Source organism: Sus scrofa, chromosome 2, assembly GCF_054392235.1.
Source record: "Sus scrofa isolate SSC_HxYL_T2T_F1_AM1 chromosome 2, Sscrofa_HxYL_maternal_Yorkshire_Landrace_v2.0, whole genome shotgun sequence".
NCBI classification, from domain to species: domain Eukaryota; kingdom Metazoa; phylum Chordata; class Mammalia; order Artiodactyla; family Suidae; genus Sus; species Sus scrofa.
Window position 1 is genome coordinate 17,454,824 of NC_139384.1, and position 7,964 is coordinate 17,462,787.

General features: G+C 38.0%; 1 pseudogene; it reads left to right on the forward strand.

Moving 5' to 3' along the window:
• Positions 1-5,359: 5,359 nt before the first annotated feature.
• LOC110258245 (olfactory receptor 4C16-like) lies at positions 5,360-6,290 on the forward strand (annotated as a pseudogene).
• The last annotated feature ends 1,674 nt before the right edge of the window (positions 6,291-7,964 follow it).

A 7,964-nucleotide genomic window follows, 5' to 3' on the forward strand; every position in this document is an offset into this window, starting at 1 on the left:
ATCTTTATATGGGTTCCTTTATATGTGATGTGTTGCTTTTCCCTTGTGGCTTTCAATATTTTGTCTTTGAACGTAATTTTTGTCTGTTTGATTAGTATGTGTCTTGCTGTGTTTCTTCTTGGGTTTATTTTGTGGAATTCTACTATTTCGTTTTGTTGATTTTGTATGGAATTGTCTGTTTCTTACACTTGAGTGAGTGTTTCCTTTCCCATATTTGGGAAATTTTTGGTTATAATCTCTTCAAATATTTCCTATGGCCCTTTCTCTGTTCTCCTTCTGCAACCCCTATGTTGCAAATGTTGGTACATTTAATGTTGTCCCAGAGGTCTCTTAGACTCGCCTCAGTTTTTTCATGCCTTTTTCTTTATTCTTTTCTGCAGCAGTGATTTCCACCACTCTGTCTTCCATTTCACTTATTCATTCCCCTGCCTCCATTAACCTGCCATTGATTCCGTCCCGATTATTTTTCATTTCAGCTATGGTGCTATCCATCTTGCTCTTTAAATCTTCTAACTCTTTGTTAAACATTTCTTTAAGTTCTCCATCTGGGTCTCCATTCTTTTTCCAGGATCTTGGATCATCTTTACTCTCAACACTCTGAATCCCTTTTCAGGTAAATTGCCTATATCCTCCTCATTTAGAGGTTTTTGTGTGTTTTTGTCTCATTCCTTTGTCTGACAGCTGCTTCTTTGTCATCTCATGTCTACCTTTCTGCTTATCCTCCCCTTTACAGTTGGTATGGAGAGCCCTGGAGTTCTGAGGGGTGGTAATGTTTCATGTGTACTCAGAGCATGTATTGGGAGTCATGGTATCATACTTCTTCCCCTGTAGCTGGGTGGCTGCAAAGGATATGGGTCTGTGAGGTAGGTGGCAGTGATTCACCACTGGAAGGATTGTTTCTGTAGCTTGCAGGGGTAGCAGTGTCTACTAAAGCCCCTCCTGAGAGCAGGTAGCTTTGAGGGATAATTTTCATAGCTTGCTATGCCAGCAGTTTCTCCTGCTGCCCCCTCCCTTTGCCAGGAAGGCTCCATTGCTCTCAGTAGGTATAAGAGTAGGTGCCGCTGTTCTGCTAGCACTCGCCTTGCTTGGCCACTCTAGGGATCTCTCAAGCCTCAGGGCTCAGGGACTTCTCCCTAATTATGGTTCACAGGTTTTCTTTTTAGCTGAAAGATGTGTGTTTCTAGTGGTCCCTTCCCCTGCCTTACTGCTGAGTGGAGTGCTCTTTGTAGCCGCTATGGGTTGGAAGGTGTGGTAATGGGCCTTTCCCAGCTGCCTTGGTGTGAAATGAGTGCCACTAATATGGGCCTTTGCAGGGCCACTGGCAGGGGCCCTGCAACTTGTGCTCTTCTCCAGTCAGGCAGCCCACATCTCAGGCATGGAACAGACACTGGCAGCCCTCTCACAGGAGTGGGCATTGTCACTGACAGATCTCTGGTGCTGAGTGGGCAATGCTCGTGCAAGTGTCTGAAGAGTCTCTGGGTAGAAAAGGGGAAATGCCAAGATATAAGTGTTAAAGGTCGAGGCAGAGGTGCATTCAGCCATGCACACATTTTATGAAGTTTGCCTCTGGTGTCATGAACATTACTACTAGTCATGAGAAGACACCACCATGAAGGGCTTTAGCGTTTTCTGTTTTTTTTTTTTTTTTTTTAAGAAAGGAAGAGATGCAAGAAGTGGGCTCATAAAATCTCCTAACAATATCTATCTGAAGACCTGCTCTTCCACTTTTCCCAGAGCACAGCGTGCCTCACTCCTGGTCTTCACCCTGAGCTCTGCTCAGGGCATGCTGTGGGTCTGCAGCTGAAGTAGTTCATGGTTTAATCCACGCAGAGGCAGATGGCAAGTGCTAAACTCCAGTTCACAGCTGCTGTCAAAATGGATGAGTGAAACTGGAAATTCAGAGTGCCTTCCAACAAGTAAGTGACATTATTTCAATCTTTGTACTCAGAGGGGCATCATTACAAAATAATCCACCATCACTTGCTAACATATTTCCATGCATCTTGTAATTATACTTCCCTCATACTCTGAGAAAGAAACAGGGGGAAATGAACAATCTAACTTTTTTTAAAATAAGATTTACCATTAATATAGACATTAACTGAATGAAACAAGAACACAAGGGTGGGAATGATCTTTAGAAATCAACAAATATTTATGAGCATCAGGTATGTGAAACTCATGTATTGTTGTGTGGGGACAGAAGACTTTAATCCATCAATTGTAGTATATTTTCTGGAGATGGCAGAATACAGAAATGCTTACAAATGGTTTATACATAAGATAGCTTAGCAAAATAAGTTTTGTTAGGAACTCTGGGTACTAAAATGTTAGAAGAGATTATTCCTGGTTCAAAATTACAGAAAAGTTTAGTGGAGATATTGACCTTTACACAGCCTCCGGAGAAGGCCAGCTTTTCCAGCTTCACATGACAGCTTTGACAAGAATATTGTCTACCGCAGTGTAGAAGTATTGCCCTTTCTGTTCTTTCAAATGATATCATATGATTTTGATCTGCTCTTGGCTCACATCAAAGATTTAATCTGATAGATAAATAACTACTTCTTAGGGAAGGATCAGAGGAAACACAACAATGAGTAGGTTTAAATGTATAATAAAGGTGAACAATAACTGGCCTTACATTTGGAAGAGGAGTTCCTGAAAATACTTTAATATCCTCCCTTTTCATGAGTATTTTTGCCCCATGCTGGGTTTCTTCACTTGTGAGCTTATCTACTATTGTCCCTTCAAAGTTCCCTCTCTTCCAAAAGATTCTAAATGAGGACTAAATACTAATTTAATGGTGTATAAGGGAATCATATTAGGGAAGGATAAGTAGTGTGTATTGAGTTTCATGTTAATCTTTTGATTTGCATATCAAACTCATTTCTTGGACACCTCTGGACCAGATACTCAGGAATCATGAGATTTAGGAGAAGGAGGAACTCAAGGAGGGCACTTTGTTTTGTTTTGTTTGTTTTTGTTGTTTTGGGGCTTTTATGGAATAAAGTATGCAGGAACAATCTGTTCACATTTCTGCAAAGAATGGCAAATTCTGCAGAATAATAGAGTGTAGGTTCTACCCCAAAGATTTTTGTAACTGACTTGGGGAGGGGTGCATCATTTCAGAGAGAATCCTTATAGAAAATGCTTCTCACTGTGGTCTCCACAGAAGCATAGACTTGTAAACATGAAAAGATCCACCTAACACTTTATATTACACCCTTGAATATTCTCCACCTTTGCCTGATTTTCTTTCAGCTCTTCTCTGTTCTTGCCACACCAAAAAATAGTCTGTTTAATCTGTTTAACAATCTTGGCCATTCTAAACTTGGCTAAATCTTGTTTGAAGAGTCGAGGTTAAGACTGTAATATTTAGAAGATGTGCCTTGCAGGACATTTGATCCTGTCCAAAAGGTCATAAAGACTTTTGGTTCATGCTAAAAAGGTTCTTGACATTTGACCAAATGCCTCACTGGACATTTTAGGTAGGACTGAATACCCACAATCCCAAGATGTGCTATTTTACTGATGCTGTTTTGCCTCCAAACTAGTCTAATCCATGTATGTGTCAGAATCTTTTGAAAATATGAGGGAAAATGTCAACCATCTTTTAGAAAAATAAACTTGGACATGTAGTCATATACATAGTGAAATCAAACTGAAATAATTTTTTTTTGTCTTTTTAGGGCCACACCTATGGCATATGGAGGTTCCCAGGATAGGGGTTGAATCGGAGCTGTAGCTTCCAGCCTACCCTAGAACCCCATCAATGTCTGATCCAAGATGTATCTGTGACCTACCCCACAGCTCACAGCAATGCCAGATCCTTAACCTACTGAGAAAGGCCAGGGACTAGTGTCTTTATGGATGCTAGTTGGGTTTGTTAACTGCTGAGCCACGATGGGAACTCCGAAAGATGTTAATCAATATCAGGAAGATATGAAAAATGCAAAGCTTCTTATAGCATGTTCTAAGGGCCAATTATTTATGTAAAACAATCTAAATGCTTCAGATGATCATTTGTGTAGGTATCCAGGTCTCAATGTCTTACATCCTATTGGAAATTCACATTCTTTTTATTTTTATTTTATTTTATTGTCTTTTTGTCTTTTCCATGGCTGCACCCATGGCATATGGAGGTTCCCAGGGTAGGGGTCCAATCAGAGCTGTAGCCGCCAGCCTATGACACAGACCCACAGCAATGCAGGATCAAAGCCACATCTGTGACCTACACCAAAGCTCAGGGCAATGCCGGATGCTTAACCTATTGAGCAAGGCAACACACAACATCATGGATACTAGTCAGATACACTAACCAATGAGCCACAATGGGAATTCTGAAACTCATATTCTTTTTGAAGACTCATAGCTGAGTCACTACTTGTTCAAAATTGATCTCAGTGTTGTTGTTTTGGGCTTCATAAATAGAAAGCACATTTTTCTGTCTACCATAATGATAGATAGAAGACCCTACAAATTTGATATGAGACTCTGTAAACTTGATCTTACTATATTTTAAAATCAGAATAGTACAACAATGACATAAATATGATCACATTTTAAAATAGTAGGGAATGAATGTTCATTTCCGAGTCAGTTAACACCTACATTATACCAGGCAGTTAGATTGAAATTGTGGAGGACAAATATCCTGAGAATATGTAGCATTTTGAAATTCTTTTTTAAGAATGAAAAGTAGAATAAGCACATGAATTCTTGTGCTGCAAGCAATAAAAATTCTTATATTGTAAGAAAAGCTATAACGAAAGTCTTCAGAGAGCAGGAGAATGCATTTCCTTTCTCACAGGCAGTCACAGAAACCCAGCTGGACCATTTTATCCTAAAGTTCAAGGAAAACAGAAGCATCTAAAATAGTCCCAGGATAGAAGGAGAGAGCAGGATAAATTTGAAAATGCTACATTTACTTCTTTTTAATTCTTGGCTTCTACATTAGTTTTATTATGGAGGTCATACCATTATTTTTACTAATCTTTTTTGTGCAGTGAAAAAGAAGAAATTACATAATAGAGCACTATATGCATTCATAAAATTAGCATTCATAAAATTAGCAAAATTAATGAGTTACATCTAAGTCAGGGGGATTATTTGAAGACTGTTACTGAAGAGTATCATATTCGTAAGCTTACTGAGACTCATAACAACCTATGCAGTGGTCATGAAAAATTGAGGAACAAAGAGAGAAAATTGTTAAGAAACCACAGTTAGAATGTCTCTAATGTATACTACTTTTTTTCTAAAATATTTCATCACATTAGATATCACACCATAAGTGAATATCTTTAATTTTTTGCAGATAAGCATTTCACATTCAACCTTTCCCTTCATTCATGAAATAATGCAGCTGAACAATAATGTGACTGAGTTCATTCTGCTTGGGTTGACCCAGGATCCTGTTAGGAAGAAAATAGGGTTTGTCACTTTCTTGATTTTCTACTTGGGGACATTGATAGGTAACCTGCTCACTATTGCTACCATCAAGACCAGCCAGACACTTGGCAGTCCAAAGTACTTCTTCCTTTTCCACATACCCTTATCTGATACCTGCTTCTCTACTTCCATAGCTCCTAGAGTGATTGTGGATGCCCTTTTGAAGAATGCCACTATCTCTTTTAACGAATGCATAGTGCAAGTCTTTTCATTCCATTTCTTTGGCTGCCTGGAGATCTTCATCCTTATCCTCATGGCTGTTGACCACTACATGGCCATCTGTAACCTCTGTGCTACACAACAATCATGAGTCATGGAGTCTGTGGGATGTTGGTGGCTGTGGCCTGGGTGGGATCCTGTGTGCATTCTTTAACTCGGATTTTTCAAGCCTTGAGTTTACCATTCTGTGGTCCTAATGTGATGGATCACTATATGTGTGACTTACAGCCTTTGCTGAAACTTGCCTGTGCAGACACCTATGTGACCAACCTACCCTTGGTATCCAACAGTGGAGCCATCTGTACAGAGAGTTTTGTCATGCTGATGGTCTCCTATGTCATCATCTTGTATTCTCTGAGAAACCACAGTGCAGAGGGGAGGAAAAAAGCCCTCTCCACCTGCATCTCCCACATCACTGTGGTCATCTTGTTCTTTGGTCCTTGCATATTTATATACACACGCCCTGCAACCACCTTCTCCATGGATAAGATGATAACTGTCTTTATACAATTGGAACCCCTCTGCTCAACCCTCTGATTTATACGCTGAGGAATGCAGAAGTGAAAAATGCCATGAGGATGCTATGGAGCAAGACGTTGATCCCAGATGACCAAAGATGAATGGAAGTTTCAATTTTTTCTTCATAGCTTAGATTGACTGAGAATCAGTCCCTCAAGAATATTATATCTTACTGTGGTATTCATTTAATCCTATCATGGGGCATGGATATTTGGTTCCTTTAGAAAAGGGAGCACTATAAACACAACAATCTTTAGTGTTCCATCAGCTTTATGTAGAGGAAGAGATGGAGTCAGGTACAAAGAGGTATGTAAGGTTCACTGCTTTAGAGGCTTTTCACTACTGTGTCTCTGTCTCTCTTGCCTGCCTAGTGTCACTTTGGTTTCATCTAGCATTTTATCTTCCATTTTTCAAGATGATTTCTGGTGTTGTCTGCTTCTTCATACCAGTCTATAAGCTTATATTCATATATTAGCAGGTTTTACCTCTTTCAACTATTTCCTTTATCAAACACTGTGGTCTCATGTCTACTCATGGACCTTTAATGTAGTAAGCAGTTCTTTCTTGTCAGGAGAAAGTATCCGATTCAAAGAACTATAGAAACTTCATGTTATAAGGGACAATATTTAATACAGTTATCGCTCTAGATAACTTCTTGAGCCTTCACTTCAAATTGTTACCTTGTGTTACCTAGTCCTTCCAGAACAGTGATAAAACACTGAGAAAATGCACACTTCTGAGGTAGGTCTTTGAACTTAAAAGGTTTGACATTTGGGTTTGTAGTTATGAGAGAATTCAGTTTATAAATCCAATTTATCACCCTAATTAGGTTCTTTTTAATTAGGTTCACCCCCTATTAAGGTTTCTTGGACCAGGCCAGTTATAGTAACATGTTCATAATATTGGGTTAATATGTTTATAGCATAGATAAACCAAATTAAGGAAGACATATTTATATGAGCTAGAAGTAAAGAGGACAAACAGGTGATGTTAGTGAATTTTACAATGTCAACAGGATAAAAGAATTAATGAGACAACACAAAGGATGATTTTTAAATTTTGAAACAGAAACATTTCCATAAATTATGAATTTACACTCTGTAAAAGGTAAAACTGTGAAAAAGAGTAAAAAGGATATCAGTGGTTGTTGGGATTTAAGCAGTTTGAGTAAAGGGAAGAATCGGTTGAGTGTGGGACATTTTAAAGGAGGCAAAATCATTCTGTTTGATATTCTAAAGGTAGAAGCATGATATTATGCACACTGTAAAGTCCATAAAACTCTACAACACAGAGTAACCCAAAACCAATTGTAAACTACAAACTTTAGTAAAAATGAATTAATATTGGTTTGTCATTCATAACAAATGAACTACATTCATGCTAAGTTTTTGGTAAACAGTATATTGGTGATGGGAAATCCCTGTATATATTTTTTGGTAATTTTTCTGTAAGTCTACAATTATTCTTTTAAGATAGTCTATTAAAAAGTGATATTAATAAGAGAAATCTCAATTTTTATTACCATGTTCAAAAAGTTTATTTTAATTTTTATATGAATTCACTATATAAGTACATCTTTTATTAAGCCATATATTGATATCCTCAAATATTCTGTAGTTGAACCTTGTATGCTATTCAAATATTATTAATGAATATTTCCTGTGTGCAAAGAGATTTTTAAAACCTTGAGCATTATTATAATGTTGTAACCATTAATTTGAATGTTACAAAATGAAAATTGACATGAAGAGGTTTTAGTTTTGTTCTACATGATA